At 40.9% G+C, this 25,148-nt stretch overlaps 1 long non-coding RNA gene across 2 annotated transcripts in view; it reads right to left on the bottom strand.

The window, feature by feature from the left end:
- Nucleotides 1–224: 224 nt before the first annotated feature.
- Nucleotides 225–25,148, bottom strand: part of LOC109557103 (uncharacterized) — a 47,571-nt gene continuing 22,647 nt past the window's right edge. Inside the window, exon 4 of one of the 2 annotated variants that reach the window (XR_011565927.1) lies at nucleotides 225–1,379. This is a non-coding gene — a long non-coding RNA (uncharacterized lncRNA). Of the gene's footprint in view, nucleotides 1,380–6,776; nucleotides 7,436–25,148 lie in introns of those variants that run through there. The other variant, XR_011565926.1, reaches the window with a different exon arrangement.

Below are 25,148 nucleotides of genomic sequence, written 5' to 3'. Positions count from 1 at the left end.
GTGAGATCTTTAGTTGCACCATGCAGGATCTTTTGTTCAAGTTGCAGTATGTGGAATCTAGTTTCCTGACCAGGGATGGAACCTAAGGCCCCTGCGTTGGGAGTGTGGCGTCTTAGCCACTAGACACCAGGAAATCCCCCATATTCCATTTCTTATTATATTTGCTAGGGAAACTTTCACATATATATACAAGGAGATGTATGAAGGAATGATCAGCGCAGTATTGTTTATTGGGGGAGAAAATGGAAATAACCCAAATAGTCAACCAGAGAGAAAATAAATACGTTTTGGAATATTTGCAAAATAGAATACAATGCAACAGTTCAAATGAGTAAACTAGAGCTACAAATAGCAACAAGGATAAATCTCAAACACATAATGATGAGAGAAAAATACAGCATGATACAATTTACACATAGAGTCAAAACATGTAAGACAAAGCTATATAAATATTGGTACATGTATGTACTAAGTATAAAAACACATAAAGGAAAGCTAAACAGTGAATTCAGGATGATTGTTACAGATGGTGACATAGAAATAAAATCAATGTGGACTGTGCAGAAGGTTCCAATTCTATCTGTAATATTAATTCCTTTTTTAAAAACCTGAACCAAGTACAGCAAAATGGTAACAATCATACAGCTGAGTGTGGGAACAGGTGCCCTTTCTATTTTCCTTCTGTGTTTGCATCATTTCATTAAATTGTTTTTAAACTTAGTGGAATGCTTTGAAAAAATTCAATAAAGACTGTGTTAGTGAAAAAAACAAAAGCTACCATTGAAATAAGTGTGGGTAAAACAATTGTAAGAAGCTGGGTAAATAATTCTAAGTAATTTAAAGTCCTGTACACAGATTTCTTTCCCAGGTGTGTTTAAGTTCTTGCTCCACTTTAAAGAAAGCCAAACTTAAATCATAAAAATGCATGTTGTGAATGTTGTATGTTCAAGAAAGTTAATGCAGGGATTCAATCCTCCTTCTCAACCTTTCTTTACATTATAACATTGGTGAATGAATGTATAAATATGCTTGAAGTCAAAAATATTTAGTGTAAATATAGATCACATTTTGTGATTTCTGACTTTAACTGAATTGTTCCATTTCCAGTCCTGATTCCTGTTGGATAAGATTTCTACTGCAAAGGAAAAAAAAAAGAGAGATTTCTACTGCAGTCATTCCAGATTTATTTGTTGCTGTTGTTCAGTTGCTCAGTCACGTCCGATTCTTTGAGACCCCATGGACTGCAGAATGCCAGGCTTCCCTGTCCTTCACCATGTCCCAGAGCTTGCTCAAACTCATGTGCGTTGAATTGGTGATGCCATCCAATCATCTCATCCTCTGTTGTCCACTTCTCCTCTTGTCTTCAATCTTTCCCAAATCTGTTAACACGTGTTAAAGGCCTGCATGCTGCGTATTGATTAGGTGCAGATGGTTCCCGAAGGACTAAGTGAACCAAAGAAGTGGGGTGCAAACATCTTGAGCAGAGGATAAAATGGGAACTCAGCAAAACATGGGCAGGAAATGGAGCATGGATTTCTCCTATCATTTGTAGGAGGAGGGGAGGGAAGGGTTGGAAAGATAGTTTATGATAATACTTAAGAAAGAGGTGCTTAAATTTTGTCTGAATCTCAACTTTAACATACTATAGTTTGCAAATTAAGAGCATTTTATTCATTGTTGTGTCAGAAAGTAGTCATCTCCAGTTTTCAAAGCATTCTGATAAGTTAACGCTTATGTCTTTTCTAAGAATAATGAATTAAGTGGGATCAGAGTTCTCTCTCTAATCTGCTTAATCATTGGTAAATTGTCATATTTCTTTTTAAATGAATTTTTATTGATACAAAAAGTTCATGCACCTTCTGCACACTCCACATTGATTTTATTTCTATTTCACTCTCCCCATCTGTAACAATCATCCTGAATTCATTGTTTAGCTTTCCTTTATGTGTTTTTATACTTAGTACAAAATAAAGACATTACAAATTAGGCCATGGCTGCTTTCAAACATACCCCAGTCCCAGTCCCGCTTCCCACACATACCCAAAGTTAAGACTGATAACTCTTGGAGCTAGAGTGTCCAAGTTTGAATCTGGATTTTGCAACTTATTCATGACTCTGGCCAAGTTATTTAACCTCACTTCACCTTATAGAGTTGTTGTAAGCTTGAATGTGTTAAATGTTACAAAGGGCTTAGAGCAATTTCTTTACTAGAAAACATTCAATATCATGTTAATTTAAGCAACCATTCGCTATTATTTTCAGTTCAATAGTATCAGACTTTCTCTTATGTTTTAAATAAGATAAACCTGCAGATAACATTGTTTTATGTGAGTTTACTTTTACTAAACCTGGTAGTTCTGGTAGCTCAGTTGGTAAAGAATTTGCCTGCAATGTGGGAGACCCAGGTTCAATCCTTGGGTTAGGAAGATCCCCTGGAGAAAGGAAAGGCTATCCACTCCAGTATTCTAGCCTGAAGAATTCCATGGACAGAGGAGCCTGGTGGGCTACAGTCCATGAGGTCCGAAAGAGTTGGACAGGACTGGTTGACTTTCACTTTCACTTTCATCATAGCAAACATTGTTCCCTAGCTTTGTTTTGTCACCGAGTTATAAATCCTGGAGGTCATTCTCTGTAGATAGAAATCAACCTTTTCTTTTAAATTTTGCATAGCCAGTCTACCTCTAATAGACTTCAGATTGTTCCCAGTTTGTCCTATGAAGGCAATGCTACAGTAAACTCCTTTATACAAGCATTTTGTGCACTTGGGTAAATGCTTTACTCTGGCAGATGCCTAGAGGTGTGTGTGTGTGCTTAGTCACTCAGTCGTGTCTGACTCTTTGTGACACTATGGACTGCAGCCGACAAGGCTTCTCTGTCCATGGGGATTCTCCAGGCAAGAATACTGGAGCGGGTTGCCATGCTCTCCTCCAGGGGATCTTCCCAACCCAGGGATCAAACCCAGGTCTCCTGCATTGCAGGTGGATTCTTTACCATCTGAGCCACCAGAGAAGCCCAGAGGGGGATTTCCTAAATCACAGAATACACACATTTAAAATTTCAGTCTGTGCTGCCAGTTTGCCTTCCAAAGAGGCTGCATCAATTTATATTTCTACTTGCAGTCTTTTTGAAAATTACCTGTGACCTCTGTGAAAGTTTTTCATATTCTTCTTAACAGTTTTAATAATCTTTTAAATTTCTCAAGAATCTGATGGGTGAAATTTTTATTTATTTACTTTTTGGCCATGCCATGTAGCTTATAGGATTTTAGTTCCCAACCAGCAACTGAACCTGGACATTTGGCAGAGAGAGGGCAGAGTCCTAACCATTGGGCCACCAAGAAAGCCCCAGAATTTTTTATTTTAAATTTAATTTCTCTGATTCCTAGGAGAGTTGCTCAAATGTATATTTTAGTATGTGTATTAGCACTTGTGTTTTCCCATTTGTAAATTGTTGGTATCCTATTTTCTTTACCTTTTTAAATTAATGATAGCAGTTTTTTATGCATTATTAATCTTAATTCTCAGATACTTAAAACTATTTTCTCTTAGTCTATTATATACCTTAAGCTTTAGATGTCATAAAGGTATTTATTGTTTTAAAGTTTTTATTACTTATATAGTCAAATGCATCACTTTTATACACTTTTTCTCTTTGAATCTTCTGTAAGATGTTCCTTACTCCTAAGGCCATTAACATTTTTCTACAATTTTTTTCCTAATAAATTCATGACTTAAAAAAAATAGCATTCTTTTTTTTTTTTTTTGGCGGCACCTCATGGCATATGGGATCTTAGTTCCCAGACCAGGAATCGAACCTGTACACCCTGCATTGGAAGTGCAGAATCTTAACCACTGGATCACCAGGGAAGTCCCTTTTAGCATTTTTTTATATTTAGGTTTTTAATTTATTAGAAATATATATTTTTAGTGGTATTGGTAAGAATTCAACTTGACTCTTCTATAAAAGGATTTCCAATCATCTCCAACATTTTTGGGGTATTAACTTTGTTGAGAGATAATCCACATCTTTATTGAGAGACATTTCACATTTAAAAAGTACAATTCAGTGTTTTTTTAGTATATTCACAGAGTAGCACAATCATCACTAAAATAAATTTTGGAACATTTTTATCACCCCCAAAAGAAACCTTGTAACCCTTTTTACCCCAACTCTTCCTGCAGCCTGAGACAACCATGATTCTACTTTCTGTCACTACAGATTTGCCTGTTCTGGACAATTCATGTAAGTGGCGTCACACATGTGGTCCATGTAATTGGCTCCTTTCACTTAGCATGATGTTTCAGTGATTATCTAGGTTGTAGCATGTATCTGTGTCTTATTCCTTTTTATTATCAAATAACATGCCACTGTATGGCTATACCACATTTTATTTATGCATGCATCAGCTGATGGACATTTGGGTTGTCTCTATTTTGGGGTGATTATGAATAGTGCTATGATGAACATTGTAGCCCCCAAGCAATCACTGATCTGGTTCCTGTCACTGTAGTTTGATATTCCCTTTTCTAGAATTTTATGTAATGAAATCATATAGTACATATGCTTTTGTGTCTGGCTGTTTTCCCTGAGCATATTGTTTTTATGATTCACTCATATTTCTGTACCTGTTATTTAGTCGCTAGTAGCTCACACGCTTTTTTGCTGAATAGCATTCTGTTGTGTAGATACATTCCCCAAATTTCAAATTCTCATGAATTTAATTTACCAATTTTTTACAAAGTTTATGCTTTTTGGATCTGATTCACAATGTGCCTTTAAATCTTATTCACTGGGGAATTTTTCCACTCCGTTCCAATAAATCTTGGGCATACACATGACTCTTAGATAATAGAAGTTCTCATGGTCATGAGAGTCTCTGTCGTAGACGATTTACCGTCTGAACCACCAGAGAAGATCCCCTGTCCAGGCACTAGAATGCCCAATTCTAAATACTGATCAAATTGTCAAGCTTTCCTTAAAGTAAAAACTCCTTTCCTTCCCTAACTTGGACCTTCTGCATGAACATTTACAGCAGGAATGGAAGGAGGTAGGGACATGGTTATATTCTCATTTTCTGCCTAGAGTATCTATTTCCTTCTCTTCCAGCTGGCTCTCAGGTTTGGGAGAGAAACCAAATAAATAGTATTTAAATAGTTAAACAGTTTCAAGCTCTCTGGGATTGGCAGATATTCAAAGATGACTCTTTCTCTCCTGAAGTAGCTTTGAGGATTCTGCAAAGGCCCCCAGAGGGAACATTTCTGTTGTTCCTACCACAATGCAGGTGACATGATTTCCCTTCCACTGGCTGCTCCCCACCTCAGCATTTGTTTTTTGGTGGCCCACGCTACACTGGGTCTTTCTGGGGGGGTCCCCTGGCTCCTTCAGACAGTTCTCTTGGGCAGGATTTAAAAGGATTTAAACCAGTTCTCCCTCCATGCAGCCCACTTGATTCATTACCTCTTCAACTTTGTGACAGCATCACCTAGCCCGGCCATCTCTGCCTCTTACACGTTCCAGGCATGAGTCAGAGACTGGTCTACTACCTGGAGGAGTTACACCAAGGTATCCAGATGGTCCCCCTGAAATAGCTCTCTCATGACTTGAGAACAGGAATGAACGCCCTACCCCTACTCACTGAGAGAGGGGAGGAGAGAAATAGCATAGCTCTGTCCAGAAAAGTCGTCTTTAAAAGTCCTGCACCAACAGCCTTTACACCCTGAGGGTGAAGGAGTTGGAAACTATGAAACTGGTTTTTTACTCTACTCTGAAATTCTTACCATATAGTCTACTGACAACCATGTTATTTAATATCTACTGCCTCAGCGTTTCTGGCTGAAACTTCTAATTTAAAATCTTTTCACATTTGCATTTGTTGGATGTGATGTATATTTTTAAACTATCTTAAAGGATTAAATTTGCCAATGTTACAAGATTATGGAATCCATATTCATAAATGAAATTGACCTATAATAGTGGGTTTTTTTTTTTTTTTTTTTGTATTAACCTTGTGTCATCTAGCAGGATAGAAATTTACATGCCATGACTCAGGTGTGCAAAGGAATATAATGTTCATTGTTGCTGTTTAGTCGCTGAGTTGTGTCAGACTCTTTGTGACCCCAGTTATTTTTCACAACTAATTCTATCTTAGACTCAAGCCTCTACTGCTGCTAATAGCAGAGAAAACAACGTGTTTATGTCTTTGTGAAAGTCGCTCTCTGACTTTGTAAAAGGCACGGCCGATGCTTTGTAACCCAATGGGCTGTAGCCCTCCAGGCTTCCCTGTCCATGGAATTCAGGCACGATTACTGGAGCGGGTAGCCATTAGCTTCTCCACGGGATCATCCCAACTGAATTTAAATTAAATTTTTGTCAATGCAGAATTCACACTTCCTGCTGACTGTTTTTCCCCCCTCATAAGAGCAAAGGAAGAAACCCACACTGTCCTGAGGCTCCTTCCTGGATCCCACTTCTGAAGCCTGCCAAGGGAAGGCTGTTTCCACCTTCTCTTTTGGAGCATCTGTCTGGTATCTACCACTGATTCATCCTCCAAGCATTCTGTCCCTCCCTCATGTCAGCCTCAGGCAGGGAAACAATCCAAATTGTTAGGAAGGGAAAATGTTTCAGGTAGTATTTCTTTTTTTTTTTTTTTTAAATTTTATTTTATTTTTAAACTTTACGTAATTGTATTAGTTTTGCCAAACATCAAAATGAATCCATCACAGGATACGTGTGCTCCCCCTCCTGAGCCCTCCTCCCTCCCCATACCATCCCTCCAGGTCGTCCCAGTGCACCAGCCCCAAGCATCCAGTATCGTGCATTGAACCTGGACTGGCATCTCGTTTCATACATGATATTTTACATATTTAAATGCCATTCTCCCAAATCTTCCTCAGGTAGTATTTCTAAACGTTTTAACTAGCTTGCTCACATTTAAATTCAAGGCATTTATTGTTCTTATGCTTTTGTTGCTAAATCAAGATCCAATCACATGGAATGGGCCTCCATTACACTGGTACTATATCCTCCCAAGTTCTTTAGACACCTCTTCAGAACTCTCTTGTGAAACTTGTCAATACCGATCACATATAATAACCACAGCCCAGGTGTCTTACTTATATTTCTTTCCTCACAATAACTCATTGGAGAACATAATTCTATTGGTATGTTACAGAAAAATAAACTGAGGCACAATAGGATATAGGCTAAGTTGCTATAACAAAGAAATACCAAAATACTGTGACTTGAACAAAGTGGAGGCTTATTTCTCTCTCATAAAACACAACATAGATACACCAAAGGTCCAGGATAGCAGGTGGCTCTGCCTCACACAGTTATCCAGGAACCCAGTACTTTCCTGCTACTTGATCACTGTCAAGAGTGTTATCCTCAGCTGTATCGTAAAAGCTGGCTCACCGCTACCCAGGCATGTCCAAGCCTGTGGGAAGGAGGAAGAGGGAAGTTGAAGGACAGGCAGTTCCTTTTCTCAGGAAATTGCAGATAGACACTTCAGTTCACATGGTCCAGAAAGGTCATGGTCACATGGCTACAACTAACTGCAAGAGAGGCTGAAAAATATAGCCTCTACTTAGTAGCCACTAGCCAGGTAAAACCAGTGGTGGGTAGGTAAGGTGGTGATTCTATTACTAAAAGAAGAAGGAAATCTTGGGTGTTAGGGGTTGTTTAGGCATCTCTGCCACAGAACCCAATGTGATTCTCTCTTTCCAAATTCTGAGCAGTCTGTCCAGTTAAAAAACTGTTTTCCATTGCCCTTGCAGAGAGGAGCAGCCAGATAGACAGAGGCAGAAGTCATTGGGCAGGGCTTCCTGAAACATTTTGTCTGCTCTTTATCCTTCCTGCTGCTTGGAAAGCAGATGAGGTGGCTAGAGCATTAGAGGCCACAGCAGACCATGAGTGACCTGGAATATGGAAGCTGCGTACTAAAGATGGTGGGGGATGCAAAAGGAAGAACCTAGAAACTTCATAATCGAAGAGACACTACACCAGTCCCAAACTGCCTACCTCTTCACTTCTCTATTTTGAGGAAGAAATAAGATGCTTTCATATTTAAGTTGCTTTAACTGTGATCTTCTGCAAATAACCTAACGTAATTCCTAATTCAAATTGTTTAGTTAAGCAATATATTTGAAGTCACGCAGCTGGTAAGATGTTCATACTCATATTGACCTAGCTCCAAAGCCCATATTCTTGCCTCTCCAAAATTATATTAGTCTTTCACAACACAGAAATGGCTTCTTTTTGTAAAGACTCTTCAGTACAATGAAGAAATAGTAGATGGCTCCATCATATTTAGGGAAAGATATTTATCCTTTGCATACAGAGTTCTGTACATAAGAAAGCATTTTGACTAGCAAAATATTTCTATGTATGCAACATAAAATTATAGAAAAGCATTATACGCTATCAATCTAGACATGATTTGTTATCTCTTATCTCTGAACTTTTCTAGTAATATTACTTGGCTTCTTGTTCATTTCTTTTGTTGTCAGCTAGCATGTGCCAACAGACAAACAGTAGGAGGTACCAGTGTTAAGGAAAATTAATGAAAAACACTTAAATGTATAACATTCTATTCATTACTATAACTTTTTTTCCATGGGAAAAACTCCACAATTATTTAACGTTAAGTCTAATATATTGGGTCCATCTTATAGGACATATAGTTGGAAATTCTCTGATCTATGTAATTGACTGATGTGGCTTATACTTGCAGTATGGAAAAGATGCAGAAGGAATAAATAGGCTTTGAGAGACTTCATGACCCTATCATCACGTGTAACATGTATACAGTGTGCATATGTGTGTGCGTGTTTGCTCAGTCATGTCTGATTCTTTGCAACCCCCTGGACCGTAGCCCACTAGGCTCCTCTGTCTATGGCATTTACCAAGCAAGAATACTAGAATGGGTTGCCATTTCCTCCTCCTGACCCAGAGATCAAACCTGAGTCTCTTGTGTCTCCTACATTGGGAGGAGGATTCTTTATCGCTGCACCTCCTGGGAAACCCCCAGATGAATGTATTTCATCATGTGTAATGACCCTGTGTACTTGGATAAAGGCTTTAGCTTTTCTTGTTGAGAGATCATTTGGTCAGAGTAGGAAGTCACTCACATAAACTACTTAACCCACGTGTTCTAAATTTCTACTGGGGGAAAATAGCATTGGAATTAGTGAGGAAAACTGTGCTACTCTTTTGGGCAAAACACCAAAAAGTGACATAAGTTTTTAGGAAAGTTTATTAAATAATATTAACAACATTATTAGCTCTTTGGGGGAAAAGGAGAAATGATTGAAACTGTTGAAAATGTTTAGATTTGGAATATCTTGCATGGTATAAAGGAAACAGCTAAAACTGTGATTCATCGGCAAATGTCACTTTTTGGTTTTAGGATTCTGTGATAGACAGAATAAAGACCCTCCAAAGATGTTCATGTTTTAATCCCCAGAACCTGTGAATATGTTACCTTATATGGCAGAAGGAACTTTAAAGACTTTAAAATAGGAATATTATTCTAGATAATCTAGGTGGGATCAGTGTTACAACAAGGGTCCTTAAAAGATGGAAGAAGAAGGCTGAAGAGAGAGAAAGAGGAGACTGGCTAGCGATTAAGCAGAGGTTAGTGAGATGCTGGAGAAGGCAATGGCAACCCACTCCAATACTCTTGCCTGGAAAATCCCATGGACGGAGGAGCCTGGTAGGCTGCAGTCCATGGGGTCGCGCAGAGTCAGGCACGACTGAGCGACTTCACTTTCACTTTTCACTTTCATGCATTGGAGAAGGAAATGGCAACCCACTCCAGTGTTCTTGCCTGGAGAATCCCAGGGATGGGGGAGCCTGGTGGGCTGCAGTCCATGGGGTCGCACAGAGTCAGACACGACTGAAGCGACTTAGCAGCAGCAGCAGCAGCAGCAGCAGCAAGATGCCATTGCGAAGTGGGCCATGAGCTAAGGAATGCAGATACCCGTGAAAAGTTTAAAAAGGCAAAGAACTGATTCTCCCCTAGAACCTTCAGAATAAATACACCCCTGCCAACATGTAATCTGTTACACCAGCCATGCTGCTGCTGCTGCTGCTGCTAAGTCACTTCAGTCACGTCTGACTCTTAGCGACCCCATGGACTGCAGTGCACCAGGCTCCTCCTTCCATGGGATTTTCCAGGCAAGAGTACTGGAGTAGGGTGCCATTGCCTTCTCCAACAGCAGCCATAAGAAATAACATGTTACAGCAACACTAGGAAGCAAATACAGGCTTCAAACTTTGGCAGGGGATTAAGCAAGGTAAAACAGTTAAATCAGTAAGAAATAGGGTCCTACCCCTTCTGCTCCAAATCTCTCTCACCACTTCCTAATGAGTTTGTTGTAGATGCAAATGTGCAAATCAAGAATGATCTCTAGCTCTTTGGAAAAATGACTCGTTCTAGGATTGGAAGAGGATACACAAGGTGTGACTGCAGCATCTTGTAGTGCCAGAAAGTAAGGAGGTGCTAAAATGCAAACAAACAAAATAAAACAGAAAAGCACAATAAGACAAAGATGGGGCTATGTCAAAGAGACCATTGGGAACCAACTGAAAAAGATCCTCAGGGTCGGAGTTGGAACAATGCAAACAACAAAATAATCAAATCAGTATAACCAACATATAAAACAAATATCCATTAGAATCCAATTTGAGTTTCCTCCTTCTAAATTCTAAGCATGCAGCCAGGTGAAAAAGCACATGTAAGGGGACACATGTACACCTATGGCCGATTCCTGGAGATGTATGGCAGAGGCCATCACAATATTGTAATTATCCTCCAATTAAAATAAATAAAGTTTTTAAAGATATATATAAGCAAAAGTCACTGGGTGATATAAATAAGTGACTGTAAAAATAAGTAAGTGAGAGAGACGAGACATCTCCTGGGCAAAAATATCCCAAATACTTTATGTAGATATTCTGCCCTCAAGGAGGTGGAGCATAACTTCCCACTCCTTACACGCAAGCTGCACACAGTAACTTCCTAAACAGAAAAACATGGAAAGCGGCGGGGAGGGGAAGAGTAATTTTACAGTGGAAAAACCTAGCAAATATTACCTCAGCCAAGTGATCAAGGTTAACATTAGTAGTGATAAGTTGTGTTAATGGTAGGTACTCTTGAAATGATGTGACAAAAAATGGTAACCTACTTCTCTGGTCTTCATCCCCAAAGGCCATAATCCCTGTCTAATTATGAGAAAAACATCAGACAAAGAAGTTGAGAGACATCCCATAAAATACTTGACCAATTCTCCTCAAAACTGTCCAGGTCACCAAAAACAAGGTAAGTTCTGAGCAAGTGACGCAGCCAAGAGGAGCCTAAGAAACTATAACAAGTAAATGTAATGAGGTATCCTGGATGGAATCCTGGAACAGAAAAAGGGCATTTGGTAAAAACTAAATTGGAAGGACTGGTGATGAAGCTGAGGCTCGAATACTTTGACCACCTGATGCACACAGCTGACTCACTGCAAAAGACCGTGATGCTGGGAAAGATTGAAGGCAAAAGGAGAAGGGGCCGGCAGACAATGAGATGGTTAGCTAGCATCACCAACTCAATGGACGTGAATTTTAGCAAACTCAGGGAGATAGTGGAGCATGGTGTGCTATAGTCCATGGGGTGGCAAAGAATCAGATATAACTTAGCAACTGAACAGCAACAACAAGCAAATCTGATCGCCTCATACCTGTTAGAATGGCCATCATCAAAAAGGCAAGAAATAATAAATGCTGGCATGGATGTGGAGAAAAAGGAACTCTTGTTCACTATTGGTGGGAATGTAAATTGCTGCAAACACTACGATAAACAGTATGGAGGTTCCTCAAAAAGTTAAAAATAAAACTACCAAATGATCTAGCAATTCCACTTCTGGGAATATTTCCAAAGGAAATGAAGACATTGACTCAAAAAGATATCAGCCCCCAATGTTCATTGCAGCATTATGTACAGTTGCCAAGACACAAAAACAACCCAAGAGTCCATTCAATGGGTGAATATATAAACTGTGATATATATACACAATGGAATACTATTAAGACATAAAAAACAAGGAAATCCTACTATTTGTGACAACATGGATGGATCTTGAAGGCATTATGCTCAGTGAAATAAAGAAGACAAAGAAAGACCAAAACTGTGTGATCTCATTTATATGTGGAATCTAAAAGATCAAAATAAACAAAACACCAAATTCACAGAAAAAGAAAACAGATTTGTGATTACCAGGGGAGGGATCAAAGAGAGGGAGACTTAGAGGAAAAGTGGTAAAAAGGTACAAACTTCTAGTCATAAGATAAATAAATGTTAGGGATGTAATGTACAACATGATGACTATAGTTAATACTGCTATATGATATATAGATATGCTGTTAAGAGAGTAAAGCCTAAGAGTTCTCATCATAAGGAGAATTTTCTTCTTTGTTTTTATCATATCTATATGAGATGACGGATGTTAACTAATATGTGGTAATCACTTCACAATACATGTAAACCAAACTATCGTGCTGTACAACTTAAACCTAATACAATGACATACGTCAACTATTTCTCAATAAAACTAAAAGGAAAAAAGCAAAACAGGTTTGAATAAGGTATTGTTGTTGTTTAGTCACTCATTTCTGTCTGCCTCTTTTGCAACCCCGTGTACTGTAGCCTGCCAGGCTCTTCTATCCCTAGGCTTTCCCAAGCAAGAATACTGAAGTGGGTTGCCATTTCCTACTTCAAGGATCTTCCAGACCCAGGGATCAAACCCGTATCTCATGCAAGTCTCCTGCATTTCAGGCATTTACTTTACTGCTGAGTTTCCAAGGAAGTCCATGTAGACTTTAGTTAATAATAATGTATCATTATTGTTTAGTTCGGAGAAGGCAATGGCACCCCACTCCAGTACTCTTGCCTGAAAAATACCATGAATGGAGGAGCCTGGTAGGCAGCTGTCCATGGGGTCGCTAAGAGTCGGACACGACTGAGCGACTTCACTTTCACTTTTCAGTTTCATGCATTGGAGAAGGAAATGGCAACCCACTCCAGTGTTCTTGCCTGGAGAATCCCAAGGACGGGGGAGCCTGGTGGGCTGCCATCTATGGGGTCGCACAGAGTCGGACACGACTGAAGTGCTTAGCAGCATTGTTTAGTTAATTATAATAAGTGTACCACACTAACATAAGATATTACTAATAGGGGAAACTGAGTTTGGAATATATGGGAATTCTATTTACTACCATTGCAAACCATCTAAAATTTTCTATAAATTTAATACTATAAAATGGAAAGCTTATTTAAAAAAAAGAAAAAAAAATGAATTCTAGTTTCCGATGTAGTATCCATGAGGAGAATGGACCAAAGATAAGCAAGTTCTTTTGTGTCACCTGGCATGTGAATCCCATACTCTTGGATGGTCCCACTCTGTTCTTTGGTTTTTCCCTAAAATAAACCACCCCCCCTACCCAAGAATCTCTGGATAAGAATTCAGAGGCTACCAAGCACTTGTTCTTTAAGAGTTACCATCCCCATACCCTGTGCTAGCCACAGATATCCCAAAGGAGGAAGGGCCCCTGGATGCAGTGCTACAAGAAAGCAGGATGGATACACTATTTCCTTCTTTGTTCAGTGAATCCAAAATGAACAGTTTTCTGCTGGGTATTATGAGTGCTTAATTTGTTTTGCTCCAGGGGTGGATTAGAATGAGGGGAAATGTGTCATTTTACTGCTGAAACTTTAGGCCTCCCTACATGCCTGGGAAAAAGTTGTTGCCTTTGTTAGCAGGGAAAGGAGGCTGGGTGGAGCACTACTTCCTCTCAATTTCAAATGTCCCTTCCAGGGACTTCCCTAAAACAATAGAAAGGGAAAGACTAGAGATCTCTTCAAGAAAATTAGAGATACCCAGGGAATATTTCATGCAAAGATGGACACAATAAGGACAGAAATGGTATGGACCTAATAGAAGCAGAAGATATTAAGAAGAAGTTACAAGAATACACAGAAGAACTATCCAAAAAAGATCTTCACGACCCAGATAACCATAAGGGTGTGATCACTCACCTACAGTCAGACATCCTGGAATGCAAAGTCAAATGGGCCTTAGAAAGCATCACTACGAACAAAGCTAGTGGAGATGATGGGATTCCAGTTGAGCCATTCCAAATCCTGAAAGATGATGCTGTGAAAGTGTTGCACTCAATATGCCAGCAAACTTGGAAAACTCAGCAGTGGCCACAGGACTGGAAAAGGTCAGTTTTCATTCCAATCCCAAAGAAGGGCAATGCCAAAAAATGTTCAAACTACCACACAATTGCACTCATCTTACACGCTAGCAAAGTAATGCTCAAAATTCTCCAAGCCAGGCTTCAACAGTACGTGAACTGTGAACTTCCAGATATTCAAGCTGGTTTTAGAAAAGGCAGAGGAATCAGAGATCAAACTGCCAATATCCGTTGGATCATTGAAAAAGCGAGAGAGTTCCAGAAAAACATCTACTTCTGCTTTATTGACTATGCCAAAGCCTTTGACTGTGTGGATCACAATAAACTGTGGAAAATTCTGAAAGAGATGGGAATACCAGACCACCTGACCTGCCTCCTGAGAAATCTGTATGTAGGTCAAGAAGCAAGTTAGAACTGGACATGGAACAACAGACTGGTTCCAAATCAGGAAAGGAGTATGTCAAGGCTGCATACTGTCACCCTGCTTATTTAACGTATATGCAGAGTACATCATGAGAAATGCTGGGCTGGAAGAAGCACAAGCTGGAATCAAGATTTCCAGGAGAAATATCAATAACTTCAGATACGCAGATGACACCACCCTTATGGCAGAAAGTGAAGAAGAACTAAAGAGCCTCTTGATGAAAGTGAAAGAGGAGAGTGAAAAAGTAGGCTTAAAACTCAACAATCAGAAAACTAAGATCATAGCATCCGGTCCCATCACTTCATGACAAATAGATGGGGAATCAGTGGAAATAGTGTTAGACTTATTTTGGTGGGGGGTGGGGGGCTCCAGAATCACTGCAGGTGGTGACTGCAGCCATGACATTAAGACGCTTACTCCTTGGAAGAAAAGTTATGACCAATCTAAACAGCATATTCAAAAGCAGAGACATTACTTTGCCAACAAAGGTCCATCTAGTCAAGGCTATGGTTTTTCCAGTGGTCATGTATGGATATGAGAGTTGGACTATAAAGACGGCTGAGCACCCAAGAATTGATACTTTTGAACTGTGGTGTTGGAGAAGACTCTTGAGAGTTCCTTGGACTGCAAGGAGATCCAACCAGTCGATCCTTAAGGAGATCAGTCCTGGGTGTTCATTGGAGGGACTGATGTTGAAGCTGAAACTCCAATACTTTGGCCACCTGATGAGAAGAGCTGACTCATTTGAAAGGACCCTGATGCTGGAAAGATTGAGGGCAGGAAGAGAAAGGGACGACAGAGGGTGAGATGGTTGGATGGCAACACCAACTCGATAGACATGGGTTTGGGTGGACTCCGGGAGTTGCTGATGGACAGAGAGGCCTGGTGTGTTGCGGCTCATGGGGTTGCAAAGAGTTGGACACGACTGAGCAACTGAACTGAACTGAACCTACTAACTCTACCGTGTGCTTGCATGAATGAATGACACACCCTGTGTGAAGCAAGTGATGAACCCTGCTCTGTGACTTCGTGGTGCCTCATAATGACTGAAGGCAGCCCCCAAAAGGGGAGCCTTGTCGGGGGTTTATACCCACCTGCCAGTGCCAAGAGATACCCAACATCCTTGCGAGGGGAGTGGCCAGAAGTGGGCGAAGCCTGTGGACTGAACTTTCCTTTCTTGGTCAGCTTTTCCTGGTCTCTTTGACGGTTTCATAATTGCATGGGGAATTAGAACTACTACCCTAATCTGTTGGATCATAGACTTTCAACGGACTTGTGATCCATGCTGTTACTATGTAGTATTACTTAGACCCCATGTATGAAAGGGCCTAGCCCTGCTAGGAGTACATTTGGGAGCGATACAGAACTCTGACTTTAGGAACGTCTCTCAGGTTAGAGGTCACTCTCTTGGCTGCCTGCCTCAGGGGCCAGAGACCTGAAAGTGAGTCTTTGCCATGGCTGTGCCTCCAATCTATGTGGATAGAAGCATTGCTGGTCACCATGAGGTTTTTGAGGACAAAGATTGGGAATTTCAGGATCTGGTCAGACTGGAAATGAAACGGGTTTCTTCTTTTGGTAGTACTAGAACTTAGCAGACCAAAGAAGGCTAGAGAGCTTGTGTCTCAACTCCCTAGATGGTCTTTTTGTGGAATCTGTGAACTGGAAGGGTTGGTCCTAGTAACTTGAGGACAGAAATCACTTTTTCCTTGCAGGCCAACCCTCCACAACCCCTTTTGCTCTCACATATACTGGTGTGGTGACACTCAGAAGAGACATCTTGGGGTTTTTTGTTCATCCCTTTGTAACTCTATGGTTCTATTGTGTTCAGGACTGTACTTGGGAATGTGCATCGGCACACGGAACATGGATGCTTCCCCTAGTAGACCTTCCAGAAAGCTACTCTCTTACACTCTGGGTGGCATCAGAGAAAAGGGCAAATCAAACAAAAGTCCTGGCGGTAAGGAACTGAAAATCAATCTGGTATGCCATCAGGTCTACCCCTTGTGCATCTCCACCCCACCTCGGCAGTAGAACTGGGAGGGACAAGTATGGTGCTTGCATCAGTAAGGGACAGGCTTAGTCTGACCAGGGAAGGAAAGCTTTGGTGGAGAGTCAGTGTACACCCCATCTAGAACAGGAAGGGATGTTTCCGGTGGGAAAAAAGCCACAGCTGTGGATGCCGCTTTTTTCTATCTTACAGATGGGAGCTAACAGTTCCAGAACCACTCCTTTAAAATGTATTTTTAAAAGCTGGGACAGGTTTGATCCCCCAAACTTTAAAAGACACACCTGATCTTCTTCTGTGATATCGAATGGCCACAGTACCCTTTGGAAGACGAGAAATGCTGGCCGGTTGAAAGGTCTCAATTAATACTGTTTTACAATTAGACCAGTTCTGTAGGAAACAAGGGAAATGGGTAGAAGTGACATAAGTGTTGGTCTTTATCTCCCTGTGAGACATGCCAGACTTGTGTCCTAAGGGTGCAGATTTGGGTGTGAAACCGTCAGCTCCTTTCTGTCCTCTTACTTTGCCCCATATCTGGGGCTCCCAAATGAACAGGCTGAGAATCAGGGTACCCCTCCAGGAGGGGTTGCCTCAGTCTTGGTAGAATTTCAAACAGTACCAATTGCAGTCGAGACTATCAAGAGGATTCAAAACGTACATAGAAGCATTTATGGGATTGACTTTACTTTATGACCTTACTTGGAGAGATATAATGCATGTCTTCGGACAGACACTGACTCCTAACTCTAGAGCTTGAGTTTTCGGGGAAGCTACTACTTTTGGAGATGAATGGCTTGAACTGAGACAAGGGGAAAGAGGGAACACGAATTAGCCCTCCTCCCTACTGGGAGCCAAGCGGTTCCCATAACAGCCAGTTGGTCAGATGTATTCTTGAAGGACTCAAGTGAGCATGCATGATGAGACTTTAGACTCTGCTAAGTTGACTGACATAGAACAGAGAGAAGAAAAACTCCTGGTAAATTCCTAGATAGACTACAGGAGGCTCTCCACAAGTTTACTGACATTGATTCCAAAAGTTCAGAGGGAGAAATAATCTTAAAAGATAGATGTCTCACTCAGTCGGCTCCAGATATCTGCCATAGGTTACAAAAACAGGTGTTTGGACCAAATCAGTCTTTAGAAAAATTGTTATAGCTGGTTTAGATGGTATATTATGGTAGAGAATACAAGAAGGAAAACAAAAAAGCAAAGAAAGAACCAGACAAAAGACTGAAGCCCCAGCAATGGCTGTTAGAGCCACTCTGAAACAGCCTGAGGAAAAATGCCCAGAGGAACCCAGGTGAAAAGGGATGGACTTGTCATTACTGAGGAAAGGAGGGGCATCTCAAGCGGGATTGCCCTCAGGCATCTAAGCTGCCCTCAGCTCCCTGTCCAGTCTGCAAAGGACCATACTAGAGAAGACACCACCCTCCAAGGTGTAGGCCCCAGGGGGTGGATTCTTAAGACAATCAGGACTGACTGAAGGTGCCTGGGGGTCCCTACACAAGCTCCCATCCTAATTACACCTGAGGAACCCTGGGTATTAATAACTGTGGAGGGCTAATCAGGTGATTTTCTTTTGGACACTGGCGCAACTTTCTTTGTGCTCACTGAAGTCCCTGGGCCACTTTACTCCTGATCCACTACTGTAATGGGGCTGTCTGGATGAGCCAAATGCTATTATTTCAGTCACCTTTTAAGCTGCAACTGAGATTCTACGCTGTTTTCTCATGAGTTTCTGATTGTGCCAGAGTCTCCCTCACTCCTTCTGGGGAACGATGTATTGAACAAGGTCCAGGCCTTTGTTTTCATAAATATGGAACCCACTCTTTTAACTGAACAAAATGCAAATCCTAAAGTGTGGGCTGATGAAAAACTGTGAATCAAGCACAAAATGCTGTTCCTGTCATTATCAAGCTCAATGAATCTCGCTTATTTCCACATCAAAAGCAGTACCCACTGAAGTCTGAGGTTAAGGAAGGGTTAAAATCCTTTTAACCCATCATTGAAAATTTAAAGGAACAGGGGCTATTAATTTCCTGTAATAGTCCTTGCAACATTCCTATTTTGGGTGTAAAAAAAGTAAAATGATAAATGGAGACTTCATCAAGATATACAAATAATAAGTATCTAATCCTTATACTTTATCGTCTGAAATTCCTAAATGAGCCAAACATGACTTTAAGACAATTGAGAGGATTCTTGGGCATTACAGGTTACTGTAATTTGGATTCTGGGTTATGGGGAACTTGCCTGGTCTTTATATAAACTTATAACTGAGACTCAGTAGGCCCAAACCAACAAGTTGGTTTGCTCCCCAGAGACTTAAAAGGCTTTTAAGAGTGTTCAAACTGCTCTCTTGCAGACTCCTGCTTTGAGCTTGCCCACAGGATCAGAGCTTTGTTTGTTTGTTACTGAAAAAAGGTTCTGACCACATTCTTTAAGGGTAATTGCTACTATTGTTTTGCTAATACCTAAAGCTCTAACTTATATGCAGAGTACATCATGAGAAACTCTGGGCTGGAAGAAGAACAAGCTGGAATCAAGATTGCTGGGAGACTCTGGCGGATTCATGTTGATATATGGCAAAACCAATACAATATTGTAAAGTTAAAAAATAAAATAAAATATAAAAAAAAAAGATTTCTGGGAGAAATCTCAATAACCTCAGATATGCAGATGACACCACCCTCATGGCAGAAAGTGAAGAGGAACTAAAAAGCCTCTTGATGAAAGTGAAAGAGGAGAGTGAAACAGTTGGCTTAAAGCTCAACATTCAGAAAACGAAGATCATGGCATCTGGTCCCACCACTTCATGGGAAATAGATGGGGAAACAGTGGAAACAGTGCCAGACTTTATTTTGGGGGGCTCCAAAATCACTGCAGAAGGTGATTTCAGCCATGAAATTAAAAGACACTTACTCCTTGGAAGGAAAGTTATGACCAAACTAGATAGCATATTGAAAAGCAGAGACATTACTTTGCCAACAAAGTTCTGTCTAGTCAAGGCTATGGTTTTTCCAGTGGTCAGGTATGGATGTGAGAGTTGGACTGTGAAGAAAGCTGAGCACTGAAGAATTGATGCTTTTGAACTGTGGTGTTGGAGAAGACTCTTGAGAGTCCCATGGACTGCAAGGAGATCCAACTAGTCCATTCTAAAGGATATCAGTCCTGGGTGTTCATTGGAAGGACTGATGCTAAAGCTGAAACTCCAATACTTTGGCCACCTCATGCAAAGAGTTGACTCATTGGAAAAGACTCTGATGCTGGGAGGGATTGAGGGCAGGAGGAGAAGGGGACAACAGTGGATGAGATGGCTGGATGGCATCACCAAATCAATGGACATGAGTTTGGGTGAACTCCGGGAGTTGGTGATGGACAGGGAGGCCTCGCGTGCTGCAATTCATGGGGTTGAAAAGAGTCGGACACGATTGAGCGACTGAACTGAACTGAAAGCTCATAAGTTTACTAATGGGCAAAATCTTACTGTACTGATTTCTCATGATGTAAGAGGGATCTTAAACTCTAAAGCTCAGAGCAAAAATGCTCCACCTTTAAAGCTGCTATAACTCAAGGGGTCTCAAAAGCTCTAGGAATAGAATATCACTTACACTGTTCCTGGAGACCCAAATCTTCAGGAAAGCTGAAAAGTCTAATGACATTATTATGAGGCACCTGTGTAAGCTAACTCAGGAAACACAAGACCATAGGTTTAAAGTTTTACCCATACCTTTAATGAGGGCTCAAACTGCCCCCCTGCCCAATATGGGATTATCTCAATGACAGACTGTTTTTGTACACAGATACTGTCATAGACGGAGAAGGCAATGGCACCCCATTCCAGTACTCTTGCCTGGAAAATCCCATGGATGGAGGAGCGTGGAAGGCTGCAGTCCATGGGGTCGCTGAGGGTCGGACACGACTGAGCAACTTCACTTTCACTTTTCACTTTCATGCATTGGAGAAGGAAATGGCAACCCACTCCAGTGTTCTTGTCTGGAGAATCCCAGGGACGGGGGAGCCTGGTGGGCTGCCGTCTATGGGATCACACAGAGTCGGACACGACTGAAGTGACTTAGCAATAGCAACTGTCATAGATCCTGAAGCCTTAGAATTAACTATGTGCCTCAGCTTTCAGCTTTTCAACCTCCTCATCGATTGAAGGCTTTCCATGGTGGGTTTCTCCACTTCAAAGAAAGGGCTTTCTTCAGCTCTGCAACTACCTTCACCAACAAAAATCATATGTGACACCTCTTCTTGATGACATCTAACAATTCTCAGATGGACTGATGTAACTATGGACATAATATAACTTTTAATTTTGATTATGTTTTAGCTTGGTTAATGACTATTTTGCCTTACATCTGTAACTGTGTAACCGGATTTTTTTCTGAAAGCTTCTAAGTTACAAATGGTTGTCCAGGCCCCTACAGGTGCCACAACTTCCTCCAACTATTACTTGGGGCCCCTGGATCAGAGACCCTCAATATGAGAGTTAGGAGAATATGTTGCCTCAACAATTTAGGGACAATGCCCCTCAACAACAGGAAATAGTTATGGAAAGAAAACAACGCCCTTTTCCCTTGGCAACGTAATTCTCCTAAAAGAAAACAGGGGAATGAGAGAGTCAATTTCTAGGCAGGTTGATAAGAAGTCTGGGGTTCCTTAGGAGGAGAAAGGGATTTGGGGTTCTCAAAGAGGAGATAGGGGTCTGGAATTCTCAAGGAGGAGGGAAGGACAAACGTCTTTTTTTTTTTTTTTTTTCTGTCTCTACATTCCTTAATCTTAGTCACATAAAACCTTTTTTTCTTTAAGCCCAGAGCTGATGATTGCAAGAAAAAAAAACCTCATCTTCTGAACTCTAAGTTCAGTTCAGTTCAGTTAGTCATGTCTGACTCTTTGCAATGCTATGGACTGCAATACGCCAGGCTTCCCTGTCCATCACCAACTCCCAGAGCTTACTCAAACTCATGTCCCTTGAGTCGGTGATGCCATCCAACCATCTCATCCTCTGTTGTCCCCTTCTCCTCCCACCTTCAGTCTTTCCCAGCATAAGGGTCTTCTCAAATGAGCCAGTTCTTCACATCAGGTAGCCAAAGTACTGGAGTTTCAGCTTCAGCATCAGTCCTTCAGAGTATTCAGGACTGATTTCCTTTAAGATGGACTGGTTGGATCTCCTTGCAGTCCAAGGGACTCTCAAGAGTCTTCTCCAACACCACACTTCAAAAGCATCAATTCTTCGGTGCTCAACTTTCTTTATAGTCCAACTCTCACATCCATACATGACCACTGGAAAAACCATAGCTTTGACTAGATGGATCTTTGTTGGCAAAGTAGTGTCTCTACTGTCTAATATGCTGCCTAAGTTGGTCATAACTTTCCTTCCAAGGAGCAAGCATCTTTTAATTTCATGGCTGCAGTCACCATTTGCTGTGATTCTGGAGCCCAAGAAAATAGTCTCCCACTGTTTCCCCATCTATTTTCCATGAAGTGATGGGACCAGATGCCATGATCTTAGTTTTCTGAATGTTGAGTTTTAAGCCAACTTTTTCACTCTCCTCTTTCACTTTCATCCTTTCATCAAGAGGCTCTTTAGTTCTTTGTTTTCTGCTGTAAGTGTGGTGTCATCTGCATATCTGAGGTTATTAAGATTTCTCCCAGCGATCTTGATTCCAGCTTGTGCTTCTTCCAACCCAGCATTTCTCATGATGTACTCTGCATATAAGTTAAATAAGCAGGGTGACAGTATGCAGCCTTGATATACTCCTTTCCCGATTTGGAACCAGTCTGTTGTTCCATGTCCAGTTCTAACTGTTGCTTCTTGACCTGCATACAGATTTCTCAGGAGGCAGGTCAGGTGGTCTGGTATTTCCATCTCTTTCAGAATTTTCCACAGTTTGTTGTGATCCACACAGACAAAGGCTTTGGCATAGTCAGTAAAGCAGAAATCAATGTTTATCTGGAACTCTCTTGCTCAAGGATATGTTTTTCCTTAAATTCTGTACCAATGACTATATAACAACAATGTATCCTGCTTGAGGACATGTTTCTCCTTCTTGAGAACCTTCTGAATAATCCTGTCATTTTTCAAATGTATATTATTGGAGTGGGTCTGGTAAGACCTTTCCATTGTTAGTTTTAATCCCATTATCTTAAAATGTATATTGTGGGAGTGGGTCTTATAAAACCTTGACAACCTTGAGACATTATTTTGATTTATTGTAATAACCAATTGAAAAAGTATATAACTCCCTTTTCTAAGACTAGCGATGGGGGCACTCTCCATCCCTCTTCTGATGTCTATGTCAGCAGCTTTCTCTGTCCGTTTTTTACTTTAATAAAACTCTGCTACACAAAAGCTCTTGAGTGATCAAGCCTGGTCCCTGGTCCTGAAGCTAAATCTTCTTTTTCGGGGATCATGAATCCAACATCATTCATGGTAAACTATCAGTAGTGTAGATTAAGAAAGGCCAGGAGGTCTTGGTAAACTTTGGGCCACATTTTGGTACATCCAGAATGGCCACAACATAATTATTACATTAGTGTTACCACTCATCTTTGTACACCACCTCTTTAGGGACCACAAAGAACTTTACTGAGTGGACATATTTCCCTTGAAATGTGATAACAGACCAAATATATACACATATATATATGAAACAAATCATGGGAAACATTTAGTTGTATCTCACACCTAGATTGAAAGGAACATTCGTTGAGCCCATGACTAACTTATTTCACGGTGCTATCTGCACTGCCCCCGTGACAGCCATCACACACCTTTCTGGAAAACACGTGTGGGCTTTGTAGCCACACCTCTGGTCTTCCACCAGTGTGGGTTCTTTTCCTCATGGGAGCTGGCTCAGTTCAGCTAATTTGTGCCTGATTCAGGTATTTGTTGACGACTTTCTTAAACACTTTGTGACACTTCCACTGAGACTATGGGACTAGCATTTTAGAGTTGGTGTTACAAGTTATTTAATTTAAAAGAAGAGACACACAGATCTCAAGGAAACCCAAAGGAAGCTAAAAAATTTCACCTCTGGCAGGAGCTTTTCCTAATAGGAGAAAGTAAAAGTATTTAAAATAAATGGACACCAATCTCAAATGATACAGGCAAAGAGACACAGTTTCCTGATGACTTTTAGAAAACATACTTTTAAAAAACGACAAAGTAATTCTGTTAAACCAGCAGCCACCTTTATATCTAATGATTCCCCACAAGAGACATTCTCTTTAGAAGCCAGACATTGTAAGAATATTTACTCTAGCCATCTAATCAGGCTGTTATTTCACAGAGCTGAAGCAATCAAAAGAGAATGTTCACAAGGTCCCAACACCACAAATTTGCTCACCCAATTGTATGTATGACTATTACTCTTTCTTGTTTTCTGTTATTATTTCAGTTCAGTTCAGTTCAGTTCAGTTGCTTAGTCGTGTCTGACTCTTTGTGATGCCATGAATCGCAGCATGCCAGGCCTCCCTGTCCATTACCAACTCCCGGAGTTTACTCAAACTCATGTCCATCGAGTCAGTGATGCCATCCAGCCATCTCATCTTCTGTCATCCCCTTCTTCTCCTCCCCCAGTTCCTCCCAGCATCAGGGTCTTTTCCAATGAGTCAACTCTTCGCATGAGGTGGCCAAGGTATTGGAGTTTCAGCTTCAACATCAGTCCCTACAATGAACACCCAGGACTGATCTCCTTTAAGATGGACTGGTTGGATCTCATTGCAGTCCAGGGACGTTCAAGAGTCTTCTCCAACAGCAAAGTTCAAAAGCATCAATTCTTCGGTGCTCAGCTTTCTTCACAGTCCAGCTCTCACATCCATACATGACCACTGGAAAAACCATAGCCTTGATGAGACGGGCCTTTGTTGGCAAAGTAATGTCTCTGCTTTTGAATATGCTATCTAGGTTGGTCATAACTTTCCTTCCAAGGAGTAAGCGTCTTTTAATTTCATGGCTGAAATCACCTTCTGCAGTGATTTTGGAGCCCCAAAAAATAGTTTGACACTGTTTCCACTGTTTCTCCATCTATTTCTGATGAAGTGATGGGACCAGATGCCATGATCTTCGTTTTCTGAATGTTGAGCTTTAAGCCAATCTTTTCACTCTCCTCTTTCACTTTCATCAAGAGGCTCTTTAGTTCCTCTTCACTTTCTGCCATGAGGGTGGTGTCATCTGCATATCTGAGGTTATTGATATTTCTCCCCGCAATATTGATTCCAGCTTGTGCTTCTTCCAGTCCAGCGTTTTTCATGATGTACTCTGCATATAAGTTAAATAAACAGGGTGACAATATACAGCCTTGACGTACTCCTTTTCCTATTTGGAACCAGTCTGTTGTTCCATGTCCAGTTCTAACTATTCCTTCCTGACCTGCATATAGGTTTCTCAAGAAGCAGGTCAGGTGGTCTGGTATTCCCATCTCTTTCAGAACTTTCCACAGTTTATTGTGATCCACACAGTCAAAGGTTTGG

Source organism: Bos indicus, chromosome 3 (genome assembly GCF_029378745.1).
Source record: "Bos indicus isolate NIAB-ARS_2022 breed Sahiwal x Tharparkar chromosome 3, NIAB-ARS_B.indTharparkar_mat_pri_1.0, whole genome shotgun sequence".
In the NCBI taxonomy this organism is placed as follows: Eukaryota; Metazoa; Chordata; class Mammalia; order Artiodactyla; family Bovidae; genus Bos; species Bos indicus.
This window is presented reverse-complemented; position numbering and strand designations above follow the sequence as displayed.